Source organism: Schistocerca cancellata, chromosome 1 (genome assembly GCF_023864275.1).
Source record: "Schistocerca cancellata isolate TAMUIC-IGC-003103 chromosome 1, iqSchCanc2.1, whole genome shotgun sequence".
NCBI lineage: Eukaryota > Metazoa > Arthropoda > Insecta > Orthoptera > Acrididae > Schistocerca > Schistocerca cancellata.
In genome coordinates, this window is record NC_064626.1 from 629,852,201 (window position 1) to 629,876,644 (window position 24,444).

Here is a 24,444-nt window from a genome sequence, read left to right on the forward strand (position 1 = left end):
TGTATTCATATCTTGGTCTCCCTCTACGATTTTTACCCTCCACACAGCCCTTCAATGCTAAATTTGTGATCCCTTGATACCTCAGAACACGTCCTACTAACCGATCCCTTCTTCTAGTCAAGTTGTGCCACAAACTTCTCTTCTCCCCAATCCTATTCAATACCTCCTCATTAGTTATGTGATCTACCCATCTAATCTTCAGCATTTTTCTGTAGCACCACATTTCGAAAGCTTCTATTCTCTTCTTGTTCAAACTATTTATCGTCCATGCTTCACTTCCATACATGGCCACACTCCATACAAATACTTTCAGAATTGACTTCCTATATTCGATGTTAACAAATTTCTCTTCTTCAGAAACGCTTTCCTTGCCATTGCCAGTCTACATTTTATATCCTCTCTACTTCGACCATCATCAGTTATTTTGCTCCCCAAATAGCAAAACTCCTTTACTACTTTCAGTGTCTCATTTCATAATCTTATTTCCTCAGCATCACCCGACTTAATTCGACTACATTCCATTATCCTCGTTTTGCTTTTGTTGATGCTCATCTTATATCCTCCTCTCAAAACACTATCCATTCCATTCAACTGCTTTTCCAAGTCCTTTGCTGTCTCTGACAGAATTACAATGTCATCGGCAAACCTCAAAGTTTTTACTTCTCCATGGATTTTAATACCTACTCCGAATTTTTCTTTTGTTTCCTTTACTGCTTGCTCAATATAAAGATTGAATAACATCGGGGATAGGCTACAACCCCGTCTCACTCCTTTCCCAACCACTGCATCTCTCTCATGTCCCTCGACTCTTATAACTGCCATCTGGTTGAAAGGTCTCTGTTGGATTCCTTTCATGTTTAATTTCTTAAATCTGTTGCCATTTATGGAATAAATTCCTCTTCTAAATGTACTGTGGCGTTTCTGACTATCTGGGAGGAGACTGAGCAGTGGAACGTGTTACTTTTACACATAAACAAGAACGATCTGTCACACTACTACACTTTAAAGCACAGTTTATATGTAATTCTTATATGTAATTCATGTCATACAGTCTCATACGGAACCTACATCCGCTTTCTTTTATATACTGTATATGATAAGATACTGTCATCCCCCTTCCCTTTTGTGTGAGAGGATGAATGAGCATATGTATTTCTAGTTGCATGCTTGAGGGTAGCAGACAAGGCTGTCTGCTAGAGAACAGTAGGACCAACGTCGGAACAGGTAGCTACGCTTCCTAAAAGCAAAGAGGTTTCTATCCTTAGTATGGTCCTGTCCGTCCGTTGTCATGTTGGTATAGGAAGCTGCCCCTCTGGCCACTTCCGTTGGTCTTTGTGAGCCACCCTCAGGAAGCACGCTCGGCAGTAGGGCAGTTGTAGTGTGGCCGTGGCGAGCGTCTGAAGTGGTAAGATCTCCGGCTAAGCGCGTGTCTGTTAAGTCCGTAGGACAATGGATTTCTTAAGTTCAGCCTAACTGAAAATTTAATCGCCTTGATTTCAGGTTTAGCTCTAAAATATCTAATGCTATCTTAAAGTGCAGCGGAGTGTAATTCTCGTGTTAAATTCAGATTATTTTGCGGTAGTTGCTTTGTTACTACTTTGTGAGTAAAGTGGAACCACGTGTTGATCAGTAACTCTAACTAAGTTCATCAATCTTAAATCCGAATGTGCGTGAGATTATAACGTCTCGTCTTGAGAATATTTTTTTTAATATAGCAACTTTTCTTTATGCTTTTCTTTATGTTCAACCCACGTGGGGTGTACTTTGCGAGACCAGTACCACGTGCTTATATAACTGTTTGACCCATCAGGTTAATAGTAAGACGTTAGTAACCAGTTCAAGGTTTTTCTTTTGTCAATTGCTTTTCGATCTAATTTATTTTAATTATCAAAATTATTGTGGAGTTGTACGCTTTGTGTAAACCAAGTTGACCACGTGAAGCATGTGGTGTAATCATCAAAGTAGCCCTCAGCTATTCTTTTTGCGAAGTCTTCACAAAGAGTTAATATGAATTTAGTATACCAGTGTGTGGTAATTACATGACGGACAGGATTGTGGTATGAACGTAATTTCTTTGGGTAAAAACTGAATCTGTTGGTTGTGGTTAATTTCTTCTTGCTTATGTTTCAATGTTCTTCGTGTGTTATTTTATGAATGCAGTGTTGTATGCTGTCTCACAATATTGGCTCCATATTTTATGTGTTCCGTAAGATTACAATCTCACATTTTTTCAATCGTAAATAAGGCACCAGCTCAGTTATAACTCACTTATAATACGCTGAAATTTCAATGAACAATCTTAAAATAAATTTCCAAATATAAACTGATTTCTTTCTTTTTATTTAAATTATCCTTTTTATATATATATATATTACCGGTTTTGTATGACTATTAAAAGATTATCATTAATGTTAGTCTGCTTGGTAAACCTAGACTAAATATCTGATGAAACAGTTGCCCAGTAATCCACGGTTAACGTCCCCAGACAGATCACGGCTTTTAACCCACTTTCATTGTTAATTTACACCTCAGCTACAAAATTAAAGTTACAATATTACACATGGCGACCCTGTTCTGTGATTCCGCTAGACTCTGGAATCTCTGAAATGTTAGATTGCGAGCGTGTTATAATCTTAATTTTTTTTCCCTACAGCGCTCAAACAACTTCTGCGTTGTTTCCGAGCAGACTTTCAAAAAATTCACGGCGTTGTTGATCGGCGTTGCGTTGTTTGTCTTGTTTTGTTTTTTATATTTGTGTGTTTTATATGTCTGTGTGTTTTTTTATTCTCGCTTGTAAATTCCACTGTGTCGATCAAAGATAAAAATTTGTTTTGCGTGTGAAAAAGTGTGTACTAGGTTGGGTATCTTTCGTGTGACTGTCGTAATTTTTGGGGGACACATTTATTCTGATTAGTGTGTTGCGTACTGAGTATAAATTGCACTAATGCAAACACATAACCAAGCTAAAAGTAAGCGGTCCAACAACTTAAGCAACATGGACCAAGGGGATAATTTGATTTCCAATATTAACGCGTCGGGCAGTTCCGAAAATGCAATGGGGAATACTTCAGACGAAATGCAAAACAGCACGAACGGGCTCACATCAGAGCCAGAAATTCATTTGCCTCTAACTAACCAAATTGATGTAGCAGAACTCATGAAAGCCTTATTGCAACAAAATAAAGAAAACGCAAAGAAATCAGAAAAATCGTTCCGAGAACAAAAAGAATCATCCGAAAAATCGATCCGCGAGCTAGGCGAACAAATACACAAAAAAACTAATCCAGCAGACAAATAAAGTCGACAAGTCGATGCAGAGAGTGTCCGATGATATCTCACAAAGAATAAACAATCTGGCAAGTGAGATAAAAAGTGATATTATGAAAGAATTAGGCCGTACATTTGAACAAATCGATGATCGTCTGCAAGCCTTAGAACAGAGCAAGCGGAGGGGCGATGCCGAATCTAAAGAAAGCGAAGAATGGCTACTCAGGAATTTCCAAGAGCTGAGGGAAGAATGCCAAAGGGAGCACCAGCAGGTACTTTCGAGGGTCCAAGAGGCGGAAACGCATTGTCCCACGTCCGTTAGCAACAAAATAGCGGACAACAGTTTAGCGATCCACGCGTTGGAACAGCAAGTAGAACAATTGAAGCAGACTGGGCCGGAGGACAAGAGACAAATTGATGATAAGATTGCGGCATTAGCGGACATTGTAGCCACGATGAAGCTGACGGAAAGCGAGAACAATACTACACCGGTAGCGGCCGCAGAGACCGAAGAAGTGCGTTCGCTTCTGAGATTTCAGAAGGGACAGTTCGAAGTGAAGAGGCAAAACAGAGCTGTAACAGGCGAATTACAAGAACGCGTGGCGCATCTGGAAAACCGCATGGCGTGTGATTCCGAACTCGTCAATAGCATCAAAAATAGCCGTACGAACAGTGCAGAGAGGGACTCCGGCCACGAGGGAGATTTTGACGACAGGGAAGAATGTAATTTGAGGGGCAGACATGAGAATAATAGAAACATTCAAGGGCCTCGCCAGGAGGAAATGCGGGAATTTGATTTCAAACATTTCCTTACGGTGAGAAAGTTTGAGATATTCCGAAATTCGCAAAAAGGAATACATCCACGAGCATGGCTCGAGCAATTTGAGTTCTGTCTTCCTCCTGACTGGGCAAGTTCACATAAGATAGAATATATGTGTGGCTATTTGGAAGGCGAACCGGCGATTCGCATGAGGTCGGCAGCGCGTCACTGCAACTCCACTCGGGAGTTTCGACAAGCCTTTCTGTCCGCCTATTGGTCGGAAGCGGCACAAGATAGGGTCAAACATGGCATAATTGTGCTGCCAAATTTGAACCAGTCTGGTTTCGGCAGCCCTGCACGCCTATTCGACCACATGCTGCAGGCAAATCAATTCCTATACGACCCATACGGGCCTGCGGAACTAATTAGGATATGCATCACCAAATTGCCGATGCACTTGCGGCACGTCATTCTTGTGGGACGATGCAAAGAGGACGTGGAAACGTTTAAGACGCTTCTCCAAGAGTTGGAATACAATACACGAGAATGCCCGCCTAATCAGGCACAAAGTTATTACGGGGCACAGCAGCGCGACCGCAGTCGTGGCCGTATTATTAATCAACGGCGTGACTGGTCGTCGCGACGCGAACGGAACAATAATCGGGACCGGCCGTATAGAAACTGGGGTGACAGTCGCGAACACAGGTGGAACAACAGAAATGATCGAGGACGTAGACAGGATCGTGAACGCTACAGGTACAGCAACCAGAATCGACACTATGATGAATACGGAGGGAATAGGACTGTAGGCGGAGCACCTCATGATGTTGAAATTCCGCCGGCTAACCCTAGACATAATCCAGCAAATGGAAATGAACGAAACCGGCAATGACAAACGATCAGCGCAGAAGGCGCCCAATCGGAACAAATGAGCGACATGGCAAATGAGTAGAAAGGACAGTGAGAAGTAGAAAGGACGGTGAGGAGAAAGAATTGATTAGTTTAAATTTGTGACGTATGCATTTTGAATAATATGTTGATAAAAAATTAATGATAAAGATGTTTCTATGTGATGGATTGAAGTGATGTTTTAATTTTTTTTTCTCTCCTTGTGCAATTAGGATTTAGTTTGATTCAAACGTGAAGATAAAAGGTTTCTTTGTGAACGAGTAAAATGCTGTTTATGTTTTTTTTTGTGTGTAAATTGAAAAGAGTCGCTCCTGAGGAAAGCAAGATCGTTGCTGAATTAGTGCATAAACTCAGGGGAATATCCGATCTGTGGGTATTATGGGTCTGGCAAACCCAGGTCCCCAGCTGTTAGTAGCCTTGTTTCCGATTTTCTGCTTTCAGTGCTACTATCTATCTATTACTATTCTATATCTGTCAGTATAAATGAGGATCTCTTACTATAGTATGCGTGCTGTATGAATATTTTAAGATAGGAGAACTCTGAGAAAGGAATGAGTAAGTTTGGAATCTTGAAAACAGGATGCGATAATACGATTGTTGAACCATTGGCTTCCAATATGCGATGATATGTTAATATTGATGATATATGTCTTTTTTGTTCTTTATAGCTGAGTATGTAAAGTGCTGTCTGTGGATTTCGTAAGTATATTGATTCCCTTCAAGGTGAAAGAAGAATTGTGGTTTGTGTAATTTACGTGGCTCTGAAATATTATTGTGGTAGTCAAATACGAGCAGCTTTTCAGCAAATGGAGAATGGAACGGAAATATGGATCCTTTTTGTAGTCTTGATTGATGTTGAGCCAAAGCCTAAAAAATTATTCTGCGTTAATACTTGTCCTAGAAAAGCGACGTTTATGTGTTTTGCTGATGCTGTGAGCATTACAGCTTACTGTTTTCGCTGGTGCGGGATGCACTGCAGCCTATATGATTTGTACTGAGGAAATTTCCCTCTTGAAGGTAGAGGATGATTAAATAATTTTGATTATGGGAACGAAGGAAAGCTTGGTTTAAGGTAATAAGGATAAAGCAAAACATTTGTCATTTAAAACTACAGGAGGATTCGGATATTTTTGTGTCTGTTGTAAGTTCAATATGTTAAGATGATACTGTTTTACAGAATAGAGGTGACCACAATTTTGCCATTCATGAGAAATGAATCCAGAATAACCACCACAGGCGAAATAACTGATTTGGAAGCGAAAGGTAACGTAAAGAAGGAACGAAATCGCAGCAAAATGGGTAAGAAAATGTAATACAACCTGTATAATGCAAATATTTTTAACCTTCTCACAGTCATCTGCGTGATTAATTGTTGTGATAACGTAATTTTAGGTGAAATTTTCTTACTGTTTTATGTGTGAATATATGAGTATGATAAATGTATAATTGCGAGTCTCTTTTCAGGTGTGCGAACTGGTATAAATGTTTTGGTGTGTAAATAACCATTGTTCTTTTTAATGTGTATGTTTAAGGAAAGTTCTCCATATTTATCATGTGACAAGACGTATGCCGTGAGCGTCAAGAAGAGGACGAATTAGAACAATGTTGTAGTGGTATATACACGGTGTTGAAATAGCATTGAAGTAGCTTATTGGCTTAACTAGTAGTGGATAGAAGTAGAATATTGAGTAATGCATGTTTATGGGTAGTTAGTTTGTAGAATAGACAACAGGTGTGCATGTATGTGTGTGTAAATAACATGTGAACCCTATGCTGTCCTGACCTATACTTGCACAAGGCATAATCCTATTCATTTTAGTGAATTAATAAATAGCATTTGATTTATTAAAACGTAAGTGAACCACATTAGTGATGTGGATTTAAATATTATATTGTCAGTTCATTTAAATTTTTATTTTTATACTGTCAAGTCATTTCACTTTTATTTTTTTTTTACATTGTCAAGTCATTTAAATTTTATTTTATATTGTCGATTCATCTAATTTTTTTATTTAAAAAAAATATTAAGTCTCACTTTGTTCTTAAAAATTGTGAAAGACAATACTAAGTGGTATTATGTATGACATTGTGTAATCACATAAGGATGATGAAAAATTTCTGTGAATGCAGTTGAGAACGTGAAAGCGAACCGGCAAAACTCTTAAGAGACAGCGGGAGCAGCCGGACTAGTTGTAAACTGGCGGGTTTCCCAGCAGGACACGCTGTCAGCCAGGCCACTTTGGGAGCGCGGCCGACAACAAAAGAAGGTACGCGGCAAACACTTTCCCTTGTACCTGGAGCTAATGGGCGGCCGCCACGGGCGACCCTTCCTCAAGGCAATGACCTGAGATGGGCGAGCGGTCCACCGCGCGGAAATCCATCTGCTGGCAACACACCACATGCACGCGACCGTGACGAGACGGCCGTGGTCAAACAACACAAGGGGCGTGGAGCCTTTTGACAGGTACTGCCCAGAGAAACTTGCAGACGTCAACGACGCCTATCGACATTTCCTGATGGATGCCTACTGTCAAGCGACAGTAAATCATGGTTCGATGTTCTCTGGTCGCTAAGGGTGGCACAAAAGAAGAGCCATTAAGTGTCATCCTTGCCCAGGAATATCAAACCGGCGAGCCAATTGAGGATAACCCACGAATGTAACAACACAAAGGGCGTGGAGCCTTTTGACACATACTGTCCAGAGTAACTGGCAGACTTCAATGACGCCTATCAACATCTCCTGACGGATGCCCACTGTCAAGCGACAGTAAATCATGGTTCGATGTTCTCTGGTCGCTAAGGGTGGCACAAAAGAAGAGCCATTAAGTGTCATCCTTGCCCAGGAATATCAACCTGGCGTGTCAAACGAGGATACCGCACGAATTTGACAACACAAACATGGAACCAAATCGAGATGACGTGACACGGGAGAAACTTCATGAGAGGGCAGAGACGGCGGGATCGCACGCAACAGATGGACAAAAAAATCCCTACTGACAGCTGCGGCGACGAACCCCACCTCTTTCCCCTATATTGTGCCTCGGAACAGTGGAAGTACTGAGTGTGTCAGTGAACAGTGATTATACGGTTCTTAGTCCAGTGCATATACGTGTGTTTCCGTCAGAGAAACTCTGACACGTGTGTTTTGCAGGAGTTCGATTTATTGGTGTTTATTAGAATGACTCTTGTATTTTGCAGGTGTTCTATTTATCTTTTTTAGACTTTGACTCTTGTATTTTGCAGGTGTTTTATTTATAGGTGTTTTTTTTGTTTTAAATGTCGACTATTGTACTGTTTTATTTATCAATGTTTGTTTTTGTGTGATGTATTAGATTTGTGATATTTTGTTTCGTAAATTCATTGCTGTGGCATTGCTTCGTGTATCAGTCAGATAGCTTTTTATTCTCATTGAACTGTGATCGATTAGCCTTTGCATGGGGCATATTTACTGTGAGGAACCCCTTAAGGGTAACAATCACATAATTATTGTAGTTTCAGTATAATGACACAGTGCTCATTGTTTGCTAGCTAATTGAAATATAGTAAAGTGATTAAATGAGTGCCACATAGTTATTTTAATTCTACAAATTATTAGTTTTATACGATATAGAATTTTTTTGCGATAACCACTTTGTAAAACATGTTTTTTCTCTTATCATTTTGTTGCTTTTGCAGATTGTGCATTGTTATGTTCTGCTTTTTAATACCGATGTTAGTTGATGTTCTTTTTTTAATTGCTGTGGCACCTTTGCTATTTTCATAAATTTTGCTTGTTAATAAACAGTCATAAATTTTCCTGTGATCAGTTGGCTCTTGCAATGAGCAAATACTGGTGAACTCCATAAGGGTAACAACCAGAAATTGTTTTCATATTAATGACACAGGAACCATTGTTTTTACTTGCTGACCGAATTAGGTCTACACTACCTTTTAAATAGGTGTCACAGATTGTGTTCTTTTTTCTGTTTGAAATTGGTAGATTCTAAAGATGTGTTGAAATTATTGTGTTTTAGCAAGTAGCTGGTGTCCTTTTGCCTTTTCTTTTACACTTTTGGTTTAAGTAGGGTGTGAGAAGCCTGCTTGGGAATGTCCTAGCATGGCCAGAAAATTCCCTGCACAGTCTTTTCCCGGAGCGTTGGGATTATGAAAGGTCTCTGTTGGATTCCTTTCATGTTTAATTTCTTAAATCTGTTGCCATTTATGGAATAAATTCCTCTTCTAAATGTACTGTGGCGTTTCTGACTATCTGGGAGGAGACTGAGCAGTGGAACGTGTTACTTTTACACATAAACAAGAACGATCTGTCACACTACTACACTTTAATGCACAGTTTATATGTAATTCTTATATGTAATTCATGTCATACAGTCTCATACGGAACCTACATCCGCTTTCTTTTATATACTGTATATGATAAGATACTGTCATCCCCCTTCCCTTTTGTGTGAGAGGATGAATGAGCATATGTATTTCTAGTTGCATGCTTGAGGGTAGCAGACAAGGCTGTCTGCTAGAGAACAGTAGGACCAACGTCGGAACAGGTAGCTACGCTTCCTAAAAGCAAAGAGGTTTCTATCCTTAGTATGGTCCTGTCCGTCCGTTGTCATGTTGGTATAGGAAGCTGCCCCTCTGGCCACTTCCGTTGGTCTTTGTGAGCCACCCTCAGGAAGCACGCTCGGCAGTAGGGCAGTTGTAGTGTGGCCGTGGCGAGCGTCTGAAGTGGTAAGATCTCCGGCTAAGCGCGTGTCTGTTAAGTCTGTAGGACAATGGATTTCTTAAGTTCAGCCTAACTGAAAATTTAATCGCCTTGATTTCAGGTTTAGCTCTAAAATATCTAATGCTATCTTAAAGTGCAGCGGAGTGTAATTCTCGTGTTAAATTCAGATTATTTTGCGGTAGTTGCTTTGTTACTACTTTGTGAGTAAAGTGGAACCACGTGTTGATCAGTAACTCTAACTAAGTTCATCAATCTTAAATCCGAATGTGCGTGAGATTATAACGTCTCGTCTTGAGAATATTTTTTTTAATATAGCAACTTTTCTTTATGCTTTTCTTTATGTTCAACCCACGTGGGGTGTACTTTGCGAGACCAGTACCACGTGCTTATATAACTGTTTGACCCATCAGGTTAATAGTAAGACGTTAGTAACCAGTTCAAGGTTTTTCTTTTGTCAATTGCTTTTCGATCTAATTTATTTTAATTATCAAAATTATTGTGGAGTTGTACGCTTTGTGTAAACCAAGTTGACCACGTGAAGCATGTGGTGTAATCATCAAAGTAGCCCTCAGCTATTCTTTTTGCGAAGTCTTCACAAAGAGTTAATATGAATTTAGTATACCAGTGTGTGGTAATTACATGACGGACAGGATTGTGGTATGAACGTAATTTCTTTGGGTAAAAACTGAATCTGTTGGTTGTGGTTAATTTCTTCTTGCTTATGTTTCAATGTTCTTCGTGTGTTATTTTATGAATGCAGTGTTGTATGCTGTCTCACAATATTGGCTCCATATTTTATGTGTTCCGTAAGATTACAATCTCACATTTTTTCAATCGTAAATAAGGCACCAGCTCAGTTATAACTCACTTATAATACGCTGAAATTTCAATGAACAATCTTAAAATAAATTTCCAAATATAAACTGATTTCTTTCTTTTTATTTAAATTATCCTTTTTATATATATATATATTACCGGTTTTGTATGACTATTAAAAGATTATCATTAATGTTAGTCTGCTTGGTAAACCTAGACTAAATATCTGATGAAACAGTTGCCCAGTAATCCACGGTTAACGTCCCCAGACAGATCACGGCTTTTAACCAGCTTTTATTGTCTATTAGCACCGATTTCAGCATACCAAATTAAAGTTACAACTTTACACATCAGTATACCAAATTAAAGCTACAACATTACATGGTTTCTGTACAAATTGTAAATAGCCTATCGCTCCCTGTATTTTACCCCTGCCACCTTTAGAATTTGAAAGAGAGTTTTCCAGTCAACATTGTCAAAAGATTTCTCTAAGTCTACAAATGCTAGAAACGTAGGTTTCCCTTTCCTTAATCTAGCTTCTAAGATAAGTCATAGGGTCAGTATTGCCTCACGTGTTCCAATATTTCTACAGAATCCAAACTGATCTTCCCCGAGGTCGGCTTCTACTAGTTTTTCCATTCATCTGTAAAGAATTCGCGTTAGTATTTTGCAGCTGTGACTTATTAAACTGATAGTTCGGTAATTTTCACATCTGTCAACACCTGCTTTCTTTGTGATTGGAATTATTATATTCTTCTTGAAGTCTGAGGGTTTTTTGCCAGTCTCATACATCTTGCTCACCAGATGGTAGAGTTTCGTCAGGACTGGCTCTCCCAAGACCGTCAGTAGTTCTAATGGAATGTTGTCTACTTCCGGGTCCTTGTTTCGACTCAGATCTTTCAGTGCTCTGTGAAACTCTTCACGCAGTATCGGATCTCCCATTTCATCTTCATCTACAATCTCTTTCATTTCCATAATATTGCCCTCAAGTACATCGCCCTTGTATAGACCCTCTATACTCCTTCCTCCTTTCTGCTTTCTCTTCTTTGCTTAGAACTGGGTTTCCATCTGAGCTCTTGATATTCATACAAGTGGTTCTCTTTTCTCCAAAGGTCTCTTTCATTTTCCTGTAGGCAGTATCTATCTTACCCTTAGTGAGATAAGCCTCTACATCCTTACATTTGTCCCCTAGCCATCCCTGCTTAGCCATTTCCCACTTCCTGTCAATCTCATTTTTGAGACGTTTGTATTCCTTTTTGCCAGCTTCATTTACTGTATTTCTATATTTTCTCGTTTCGTTAATTAAATTCAATATTTATTTTGTTACCCAAGGAGTTCGACTAGCCCTTGTCTTTTTACCTACTTGATCCTCTGCTGCCTTTACTACTTCATCCCTCAAAGCTACCCATTCTTTATCTATTGTATTTCTTTCCCCAATTCCTGTCAATTTTTCTTCTGTTACCCATGGTTTCTTCGCAGCTACCTTCTTTGTACCTATGTTTTCCTTCCCAACTTCTGTAATGGCCCTTTTTAGAGATGCCGATTCCTCTTCAACTGTACTGCCTACTGCGCTATTCTTTATTGCTGTATCTATAGCGTTAGAGAACTTCAAACATATCTCGTCATTCCCTAGTAATTCCGTATCCCACTTCTTTGCGTATTGATTCTTCCTGACTAATGTCTTGAACTTCAGCCTACTCTTCATCACTACTGTATTGTGGTCTGAGTCTATATCTGCTCCTGGGTACGCCTTACAATCCAGTATCTGATTTCGGAATCTCTGTCTGACCATGATGTAATCTAATTGAAATCTTCCCGTATCTCCCGGCCTTTCCAAGTATACCTCCTCCTCTTGTGATTCTTGAACAGGGTATTCGCTATTACTAGCTGAAACTTGTTACAGAACTCAATTAGTCTTTCTCCTCTTTCATTCCTTGTCCCAAGCCCATATTCTCCTGTGACCTTATCTTCTACTCCTTCCTCTACAACTGCATTCCAGTCGCCCATGACTATTAGATTTTCGTCCCCCTTTACATACTGCGTTACCCTTTCAATATCCTCACACACTTTTATCTGTTCATCTTCAGCTTGCGACGTCGGCATGTATACCTAAACTATCGTTGTCGGTGTTGGTCTGCTGTTGATTCTGATTAGAACAACCCGGTCACTGAACTGTTCACAGTAACACACCCTCTGCCCTACCTTCCTATTCATAACGAATCCTACACCTGTTATACTACGCTGTTGATATTACCCGATACTCATCTGACCAGAAATCCTTGTCTTCCTTCCACTTCACTTCACTGACCCCTACTATATCTAGATTGAGCCTTTGCATTTCCCTTTTCAGATTTTCTAGTTTCCCTACCACGTTCAAGCTTCTGACATTCCACGCCCCGACTCGTAGAACGTTATCCTTTCGTAGATTATTCAATCTTTTTCTCCTCCCCCTTGGCAGTCCCCTCCCAGAGATCCGAATGTGGGTCAATTCCGGAATCTTTTGCCAATGGAGAGATCGTCATGACACTTCTTCAATTACAGGCCACATGTCCTGTGGATACACGTTACGTGTCTTTAATGCAGTGGTTTCCATTGCCTTCTGCATCCTCATGTCGTTGATCATTGCTGATTCTTCCGCCTTTAGGGGTAATTTCGCACCCCTAGGACAAGAGAGTGCCCTGAACCTCTATCCGCTCCTCCACCCTCTTTGACAAGGCCGTTGGCAGAATGAGGCTGACTTCTTATGCCGGAAGTCTTCGGCCGCCAATGCTGATTATTTATCAAGCTGGTCAGTGGCGGGGATCGAACCCGGGACCGAAGGCGTTTTGATTATGAACCAAAGACGCTACCCCTAGACCACGGGTATCCTATTGCATTAGCACATTAATATTGTTATTCCCTGTTGCATTTTATCTACTCCCACCTTTCCGCGTCTCAGGAGGCGTCTTGTCGGGCCTAGGGAGGGAATTCTCTAACCTAAGAAACCTATATGTGCACTCCACATGTACTCCGCTACCCTTGTAGCCGCTACCTGCGTGTAGTGCACGCCTGACCTATTCAGGGGATCCTACATTTCTCCACCCGATAGCGGAGGTCGAGAAATTTGCACCCCAAATCTCCGCAGAATCGTCTGTGCCTCTGGTTTAAGCCTTCTACTCGGCTCCAAACCAGAGGACCGCGATCGGTTCTGGGAACGATACTACAAATAGTTAGCTCAGATTCCACCCCGCGAGCGAGGCTTTCCGCCTTCACCAATTCCGCCAACCGCCTGTACGAACTGAGGATGACCTCTGAACCCAGACGGCAGGAGTCATTGGTGCCGACATGAGCAATAATTTGCAGTCGGGTGCACCCAGTGCTCTCTATCGCCGCCGGCAGGGCCTCCTCCACATCTCGGATGAGACCCCCCGGCAAGCAGACAGAGTGAACACTGGCCTTCTTCCCCGACCTTCTCGCTATTTCCCTAAGGGGCTCCATCACCCGCGTAACGTTGGAGCTCTCAATAACTAATAAACCCCTCCCCACGTGTGCCTGCTCGGACCTTGCTGAAGGAGCAGTCACATGTCCACTCACAGGCAGAGCGGGCGATGCCACACGGCCAGCGTCCTCCGCCTCGTGCGCCGCGAACGCCGCTGAACCCGCCACTCCCCTTGGGGAGAAGGTGGCCCAACCGCGCCCGGTACCCGCGAAGATGTCTCGACAGCAGGGACAGTGGGTGAAGCATGTAACACCTGGGGTGCACCACACTCCCCACTGCCGCTACACTCCGAGGCAGCAGCCTGAAGACGGCTGACCGCGGCCATCAACACGTTCAGCTGGTCGCGAAAAGTGGCCAGCTCCTCCTGCGTCCGTACACAGCAGTCACACATCCCACCCATCCAAAGAAATCAATTTACTGTAGAGAGTTAATCAACTTTTAACTAGACTGCTAATTCACTAAAGGCGGCTGATAGTTGACTAAACTGTGGTTGCTAGACACTTCTTGTAGAAAACAATGAAAATAGCAAAATGGTTCAAATGGCTCTGAGCACTATGGGACTTAACATCTATGGTCATCAGTCCCCTAGAACTTAGAACTACTTAAACCTAACTAACCTAATAACATCACACACATCCATGCCCGAGGCAGGATTCGAACCTGCGACCGTAGCAGTCGCGCGGTTCCGGACTGCGCGCCTAGAACCGCTAGACCACCGCGGCTGGCTGAAACTAGCACTACCTGTCTCTGGACTGTATTGAAAACAAACACTAGCACTACTGGCACTATGGTTGACTAAAGGGACTCTGACTGTATTCAAAACAAACACGAAATCTATGGAACACTATTACTAGCACTCAACAATTAAAGCTTCCTAAAAGCAAAAACACACGGAAGAAGAAGTGACAAGTAAGAAAAATACAGTTAATACTTAAATTAACGTAGCTCACTGCACAGCAGATGTGACGCAGACGGCAGTTACGACGGCAGTTATTCTAGTGTCTGGGGCAAAAGAAAAATGATCGTAGAACATAGACACATGCATTCCTAAGGGTATAAGGTTCTGCATTTAAATACGCTGTAATGTTCAAGCCAGGTGGTTTCCGAAATATTAGTCATGCAGAGCGCAATGCTGTAAATTAATGCAGGACATATTTAAATACTATCAGACGTACATTAACCCTTCAGGTTTTCTATGCCACTCAGTATGGAGACAAAACTTAGGAAGATAAAACTTCTTCCTTCCACACCAATGAAAAACATAATTTCTTTGTGAAATATCCACAATATAGCTTTCTGGATGTGTATAGCGCCCATTGTTCACATCTGCAGTCTAATGTCTGCCTCGATAGCTGAGTGATCAGGTCGACGGAATGCCGTGCAAGGGGCCTGTGTTCGGTTGACAGCTGGGTCGGAGATTTCTCCGTTCAGGGATGGGTGTTGTATTGTTTTCATAATCATCATCTCATCCCCATCGACGCGCAATTCGCCGAAGTGGCGTCAACTAAAAAGACTTACATCAGGCGACCAGTCAACCCGGCGGGAGGCCCTAGTCCCAAGACATTTCATCAGTCTGATAAAATGATAGTCCGAAACAGGGGATGCCTCCTACTAGGAAATAGGCAAACCATAGACCCCGTGTTTGAGATGTGAAATTGCACGCCGTGCTGCTCAACTTCCGGAAATAGAGCGCAGTCAGCTTCATACACTAGTAATCTGTCAAGCAAACGTATAAATAGGGACTGCAGTACATCACAAACACCTGTCACTAACTTAGAATCACCGTAGAACCTGAAGACTCGACTTACGTCCAAGATGTTTTAGGGGAAAGGAGTAAGTCACATAAATCATAGTTCATCTACAAAAGGGTGCTCAATTAGGTTCTCCATCAATGGATATGTTTCATCATACCTGCATTTGAAATGCTCTGCTGATTGTAGTGAGGAGAGGTATGCTGTTAACGACCGCAGGCAGATAGTACTCTAAGTAACACACCGGAAACACAATTGTAAACGAGGGGAAACTGGTTATACCACACAACTGACACACCCTGGGGGAACAACGGTAAAAAGTTGTTAAATACTTGATAAATGACCTGCTGCAACATGTCCCTCTCTCATCAGTCGACCATTAAATCATACCCCATTACAAGCCCGTCTCAATCGATCGCTCCATCCCCTGTCATCCTTTACCACAGATCCAAGTAAATTTAGAGGCACATTGCCTTTTTTTCTAGACAGTAGTCAAATGGCACGTATCACTATTACCTCGATAGACATACTACAAAATGTAATAAAAAAATTATAAGTCACTTTTCTGTACGCTACTTGTTAGCTGAGACATCGTGGTTGTGATTGGTGGAGAGTACAGACGAGCAAAAGCTGTTTGTTGGTGTTTAAAACAGCTAAACACTCCTGCACAGGGTCGAACAGGTGATCCATTCTGTAGTTGTATACTGCAGTCCCTCACTTGGTAATACAATCATGAAAGATATGGAGTCTTCCTAATTTCCCAGATAAGAAACACCACTGTAGGTACTAGTACTTTATTTTCTATTACCCCGTGTTGCAGGAGAAATATTTGTTTGGCGCTGGTCTTACCCACTGTACACGGCTGATAGAGCTATGACAGCATTATCTTGTTTCCACAGAGTAATCAAAATACGGTCGTGTCGCATTAACTCAGCTCACCCTGCTTCTCTACAGGTTGCAGAACATGGCTGATATAGTGCTCTCCGACTTCATCTCAGTTCCCACTTAAATTGAAACGATGACATGAACAAAGCTGCAGGGTCGGCGAGGCAGAGACTGAAAAACAGTTACAAGATGTAGAGGGACTGTCTGAAACCATGCCGGAGTTTTACTGTATGAGGTCCTTAGCGAGAAAGGTGACTCGTTCCGAAATATGAGAGTGCCGTGAAGGCGTTTCACTAGTGGCTTTAAAAGATATCTCCATACTATCCAATGCAAGTATGTGGTTGAATGGATAAACTTGATTTCAAAACGCAGACAGCATATCTTCCAGAAAGCGTACACTATAGATACGAAAAGCCAAAGTTTTGGTCATAGGATTTTGTAAATTTCTTACGACCTCACTCTAGCATTGCATCTTTTAAGTCATTCGTCACATAGCACTTCATCTACTGTATGTGATAATTCTCAGTCAGCCTTCACCCTCCCTTGCCTATAACCCCAAGGATATATCGCAGAACCTCTGTCACACTGTCTACATGGTATCAAGATAGAATTCATTTCAAATACTGCATGTTAGAGAGGAAAATATCTAGCATCGGTAAGAGGGAGTTGCAAGTATCTGCTTGATACCATGTTCACTAGCCGTATCACTTTCTAAATTGGGTGATAAGGGTAATTTCATAACACGTTTACACCGCCGGCGACGTGTATCTTCGTTTCCGATATCTTAACACCGCCGCGATCACCGTCTATACTCAATATCGTGGTATTTGTGTGAAAGACCACTACATTTGGAAGCAATACCATACCTCGATATTTAAAGCATGTATAGTTTTTCGCATGGATACAATTAGGGATACTTGTGTGCACCTGTAGAACCAAGTCAGCTCTTTGTCTAGGGTGAAAGTGAAATAGTTATTGGATTGTGTTTCTGACATCTGGTCGCCTGTAGGACGATTACGTCTTGAAAATTTGTCCAGTGTTCAGCCGGGTGGCGTCACCAACAGGCGCGACATTTCGGCAAGCCGACTTCTTGCCATCTTGCCATCTTCAGGCGTTCACGGAGTCTGTTTGATCTCTGATAGATGCAGATTTTATATAATCTTTATGCCTTCGCGCAGCATCCGTCTTGGTGCTTCCATGCGGCCCGCGGCCGGAGGTGGGGGAAGCGCGGCGCCCCGCGACAGAGCATGGAACGCAGACCATCCGCGTGCGGAACTCTGTCGCCGTGGTGACTATGTGTCTTCTGCTTCAGCTGACCTGACATGGGCGGATTTCCGAGTAAACTGTCGTTGTGCCTTAATCATGCTCAAGGCTGGATTCCAGACCTTATTTATTAGCTCGTAATGCAGACGGATCTCCACTGCCTCTTTGAGGATACAGTCCTAGAAGGTGTTCGATTTCTGAAACACATTTGTCTCATCGTAGTTCATGTCATGTCCATACGACATGCAATGTCCTGCCACGGCGGACTACGCCGGCTGTGCGTTGTCTGTGTGGCGTTTATGTCCACTGCATCCCTCATTTACCGTCCGGATGTTCTGGCCTACATACACTCCTGGAAATGGAAAAAAGAACACATTGACACCGGTGTGTCAGACCCACCATACTTGCTCCGGATACTGCGAGAGGGCTGCACAAGCAATGATCACACGCACGGCACAGCGGACACACCAGGAAACGCGGTGTTGGCCGTCGAATGGCGCTAGTTGCGCAGCATTTGTGCACCGCCGCCGTCAGTGTCAGCCAGTTTGCCGTGGCATACGGAGCTCCATCGCAGTCTTTAACACTGGTAGCATGCCGCGACAGCGTGGACGTGAACCGTATGTGCAGTTGACGGACTTTGAGCGAGGGCGTATAGTGGGCATGCGGGAGGCCGGGTGGACGTACCCCCGAATTGCTCAACACGTGGGGCGTGAGGTCTCCACAGTACATCGATGTTGTCGCCAGTGGTCGGCGGAAGGTGCACGTGCCCGTCGACCTGGGACCGGACCGCAGCGACGCACGGATGCACGCCAAGACCGTAGGATCCTACGCAGTGCCGTAGGGGACCGCACCGCCACTTCCCAGCAAATTAGGGGCACTGTTGCTCCTGGGGTATCGGCGAGGACCATTCGCAACCGTCTCCATGAAGCTGGGCTACGGTCCCGCACACCGTTAGGCCGTCTTCCGCTCACGCCCCAACATTGTGCAGCCCGCCTCCAGTGGTGTCGCGACAGGCGTGAATGGAGGGACGAATTGAGACGTGTCGTCTTCAGCGATGAGAGTCGCTTCTGCCTTGGTGCCAATGATGGTCGTATGCGTGTTTGGCGCCGTGCAGGTGAGCGCCACAATCAGGACCGCATACGACCGAGGCACACAGGGCCAACACCCGGCATCATGGTGTGGGGAGCGATCTCCTACACTGGCCGTACACCACTGGTGATCGTCGAGGGGACACTGAATAGTGCACGGTACATCCAAACCGTCATCGAACCCATCGTTCTACCATTCCTAGACCGGCAAGGAAACTTGCTGTTCCAACAGGACAATGCACGTCCGCATGTATCCCGTGCCACCCAACGTGCTCTAGAAGGTGTAAGTCAACTACCCTGGCCAGCAAGATCTCCGGATCTGTCCCCCATTGAGCATGTTTGGGACTGGATGAAGCGTCGTCTCACGCGGTCTGCACGTCCAGCACGAACGCTGGTCCAACTGAGGCGCCAGGTGGAAATGACATGGCAAGCCGTTCCACAGGACTACATCCAGCATCTCTACGATCGTCTCCATGGGAGAATAGCAGCCTGCATTGCTGCGAAAGGTGGATATACACTGTACTAGTGCCGACATTGTGCATGCTCTGTTGCTTGTGTCTATGTGCCTGTGGTTCTGTCAGTGTGATCATGTGATGTATCTGACCCCAGGAATGTGTCAATAAAGTTTCCCCTTCCTGCGACAGTGAATTCACGGTGTTGTTATTTCAATTTCCAGGAGTGTACGTTTTCCCGCACTGGCAAGGGATACGTCAAACCACAGGTTTCCGGAGTTCTAAGTAGTCCTTCACTGGTCCTAATAACGTCTTCGTTTATGATGGAGGCCGAAACAGGCACCTGACATTGTATTTTCGGGGTATTCTGCCGATCGCTGCCGATGTGTTCCCGATGTTTGATAGGAGTATAATCGCCGTCGCGACAGGTTTGTCCTCGGAAGGCAGGGCTCTCGGGCTAGTCTGTCTTAAGGCGGGTTTTATCGGGCGGTTTTGTAAGCGTCCGTACGGAACACGGCTTGTGGGTGCTGCAGTTCAGCTGTTAGGCTTTCATAGTCCGAGATTTCGCGTGCTCTGTGCACTAGTGTGCGCAGGACATCCTTCGCTGTGAATGAGCGTGACAGCTGGAGGCACACAGGTGTCGGCTTACGATAGACATTTAGTATGGAATTTAGTCTTAGTTTGACAAGAATATCTAGGAAGCTGGTTATTTTCTTCTATCTCCATTGTGAACTTGATACTCTGGCGCAGGGAGTTCAGATGCTCGAGGAAGTCTTGATGGCTGTGTCGTCCGTGCGACCAGATTACAAATGTACCGTCTACATACCGAAAAACCAAGACGTCTTGTAGACTGTCGACTGGAGAGCTTCTTCTTCCAAACCCTCCATGAACATATTGGCCACTACTGGTGACTGCGGACAGCCTATCGCTACTCCATCTGTTTGCTCGCAGTAGTTCGCGGCGAACGGAAATTATGTTGACGTAAGCACGAATTCGAAAACTTTCGTTATCGCTGGTCCGAATTTTTCTCCTATAACGTCTTAGGACTCCCTTGAATGTACCCCAGTAAAGAGGGATACCACATTAAAGCTCACCATGGGGTCATATTGTCGTAATCGGAAGTTCTGTAGCTGACACTTGCCCGTAAAGGGACTGAGCATCGACGCGAGGTGTTTTGCTAACTCATATGTTGGTGCTCCAATGTCGCTTACAATCGGGCGCAGAGGCATTCCTTCCTTATGGACTTCAGGTACTCCTAAAGTGTAGGAGGCGCATCTGCTCGTGGACAAACTTCCTTCACTGTCTTCTTATCTCCGAATATTCCTGGACAATCTCAATGGTCCTTCTTTTCACGCTGTAGATAGGATCTTCTTCGGTTCTCCTGTAGGTGTCGTCTTCCAATAGGTCGTACACTTTTTGCTTTAATACATTACATGGTAATAGGGCCGTGCACTTCGCTTTACCACCTGGGAGGACGACAGCCTCGTCATCTTCTCGGAGCCCTTTCAGTACTTTCCTCTCTTCCTTGGACATGCTTGGTTTCGGGGGAACCGTCCTAGCGAGTACATGGCATGTTTCCTGTCGTATTTCCTCTGCATCGTCACATGGAAGTGCAAGAGTGACCTGTTCCATTGCGATAACGAATTGTACTGTTAGTAATGTCGTCGGTGTTGTTGCGAAATTCAACCCCTTCCCAAGTACGGATAAGGTAGCATCGTCAATTATTTTTCCTGTACAGTTGATGACAGTTCTCTGTGGTTCTTCTTGCTGCGGTTTGGCTGCAAAGCGTTCGTATTTTGCAGTTGGTTTGCAGGTGGTCGATTGTTAAGCCCTGTTAGCTTCAGACCAGCTAGCTGCATCTATCCACTCCCATGAGTCAGGGGAGAGTTTCGAGGCAAGCTGCAACTCCAGTGGGAAGAGTTCTCTGGACGTCTCGTCGAGTCTGCGGCGAGTGTACCGGATCGCCTCCCTGACCAGGGCCAGGCTAGTTGTTCTGGTGATCCGGTTGGCGGCCGCGGTTCTTATATGATGCGTGACCTTCGCAAAAGATGGTATGATTCGGCCCTAATGGCATCGCAGCAGGAAGACAAGGAAGGCCAAAAAGGCGCTCCTTCCTGTTCCGAAGCTTGTCCAGCTTCTTTATTTTGCTGTGCATCTCCTCTCAGTAGAGGTACTTGATGTGTGATCTGAGGTTTTCCCGGCGTACACAAATCTTGAAAATTTCTCCGGGTGGCGTCGTTCAACAGGCGCGATATTTCGGCAACCCGACTTCTTGCCAACTTTAGGCGTTCCTGGAGTCTGATTGATCTCTGATGGTTGCCGACTTTATATAATCTTTACCCCCTCCCGCAGCCTCTGTCTTGGCACTTACGCATGGTCCGCGGCTGGTGGTGCGGGAAGCACTTCGTCCCGCGACGGAAGATGAACCGCAGACCATCCGCTTTCGTAACTCTGCCACCGTGGTGACAATGTGTCTTCTTCGTCAGGTGTCTTGACAGGGACGGATTTCCCTGTAGACTGTCGTTGTGTTTTAATCATGCTCAAGACTGGATCCCAGGCTTTTCTTAATTGGAAATCACTGTCTTTATTTACTAGCTCGTCATGCAATCGGATCTCCACTGCCTCATTGACTATACCGTCACAGAAGGTTTTTTATTACTGTTACACCTATGTACCATCGTAATTCATGACATGTCCATGTGAGATGCAATGCTCTGCCAGAGCGGACTTGGTCGATTGTGCGTTGTCTGTGTGATGTTTATGTTCACAGCGTCTTCCCTACCGTCCGGTGGGCTGGCCTACATACATTTACCGGCACTGGCAAGGGAGGCGGTAAACTCCCAGTTTCCGGAGTCCTAAGTCGTCGTTGACTGATCCTAACAACGTCTTCCTTTTGGACGGAGGCCGAAATACGCACTTGACATTGTATTTTTGGGAGTATTGCGCCAGTTTTTGCAAATGCGTTTCCGACATAAGGTATCCATCCAAAACGAAGACGTTATTTGGATCATTCAAGTACGACATAGGTCTCCGGAAACCGGGAGTTTTCCGTATCCCTTGCCAGTGGGGGAAAATGTATCCCACAGCATCCGGACGGTACAGGAGAGATGTAGTGAACTTAAACGCCATACACTACTCACGTCCGACTCAGTCCGCCATGCCAGAACACTGCATCTCACATGAACATGGAATGAACTAAGATGGCACAAGGTGTGACAGCAAGCGAACATCTTCTTGGACTGTATCGAGGCAGTGGAGATCCGGCTGCATGACGAGCTAACAAATAAGTACAGCACGCGGAAAGTCTGCGGTTCATGTTCTGTCGCGGGACGCCGCGCTTCCCCTATCACCCGTTGTCGCTCTTCCCTGCCACCGGCCGCGGACCGCCCGGAAGCGCCAAAATGGCTGCAGATTATATAAAGCCGGCATTCTGTCAGTCAGACTCCAGGAAAGCCTGAATACGGCAAGAAGGGCGGTGAAAGCTGCCGTACCAACCAGGATGAGAGCCGTAGCGGCCTCTCCGTCACCATGGTCAACCGAACTAGGACTGATGCGCCAGTCTTTAAGGAGGGCGAGGAGGTACTATCAGTGGAGTGTCCTCTGGGAGGAAAAGCAACGCTGGTTGCAAAGATACATAGAGGCGAAGGAGCACTTCCAACAGGAGCTTAGGGTAGTAAGGCTACAGAGCTGGGAGAAGTACGTGCAAACACAACTAGCTAAGGACCCATGGGACATCCCGTACAAGTTAGTACGGGAGAAGATCAGGTCACCCATGGTGTTTTCTACCGTCAGGGATCAGGACAGGATGACGGAAACCTGGCAGGAAACTGCTGAGGTCCTCCTCCGTGTCCTGCTGCCTGTCGATAGCGAGAATGATGACTCTGAGGCACAACAACCGATCCGAAGGCAATATCAAGAGGGATATCCCTTCTCCGAAGAAGAAGTAGCCGCTCAGATAAATGCCCTTAAAAGGGGCAAGGCTCCTGGCCCAGACGGCATCACTGCCGAGGTGGTGCAATTCCTGCCCCCCCCCCCCCAGCTGGTGGCACCTCTCACAAAGCTATATAACGAGTGCTTGCGGCTCGGGAAATTCCCCCAAATATGGAAAAAGGCAACTGTAGTAATAATCAAGAAGGGTCCAGACAAAGACCCCAAAGAAGCCAAATCTTACAGGCCCATCTGCTTACTGGACATACTGACGCCATCGCCCTGGCTGCGGAGGTCTGTGCCTCAACCCCGCACAAATACGTAGTCGGCATCATGGTGGATATTAGTGGCACCTTTGACAACCTGTGGTGGCCCTCACTCTTCTCCCGCTTGCGAGAGAAGGAGTGCCCAGGGTCGCTATATGGGTGTCTTAGGAGCTACTGTAAGAATAGGGAGGTTTGGCTATCGTCCCCTAGCGGGAGAATAAGTAAAAAGATTAGCAAGGGGTGTCCACAGGGATCTGTCCTGGGGCCACTCCTCTGGGATATTAACATCGAACCCCTCTTGGACAACCTGCAGAACAGCGATGATGTGCTAGAGGGCATAGCCTACGCAGACGACCTCCTCCTGCTGGTTGGCGGTCGTAGCCGCGAAGACTTAGAGCCAAAAATTGAGAGGGCAATATCAATCTTGAGTACATGGTGCCACACGGCCAAAATGAAGATCTCACCAACCAAGTCTACGTACTTACTACTGAAAGGACAACTAGTCAGGAATCTGACCGTAAGAATAGACGGCTCACCAGTTCTTCGACGCCATGAGGCACGATACCAGGGAGTAGTCGTCGATGAGAGGTGGAATTGTACATCACACATTGATACCGTTACACAAAGATCGTTAGAAACACTCAACAATCTAATAGCGATTGGACATAAGCGATTCCACCTGTCACCAGAACTAATCAAATTATATCATAATAGCATTTTTGACATCAATCGTAGGATACGGGTCAGGAGTCTGGGCCCACAGACTCACGAGGGTCATGCCTGCCATGGCTGTAAGAAGAGTGCAGCGAAATATGCTCCTGAGATCAGTAGGGGCACACAGAACAACTCCAGGGGGAGCGCTAAC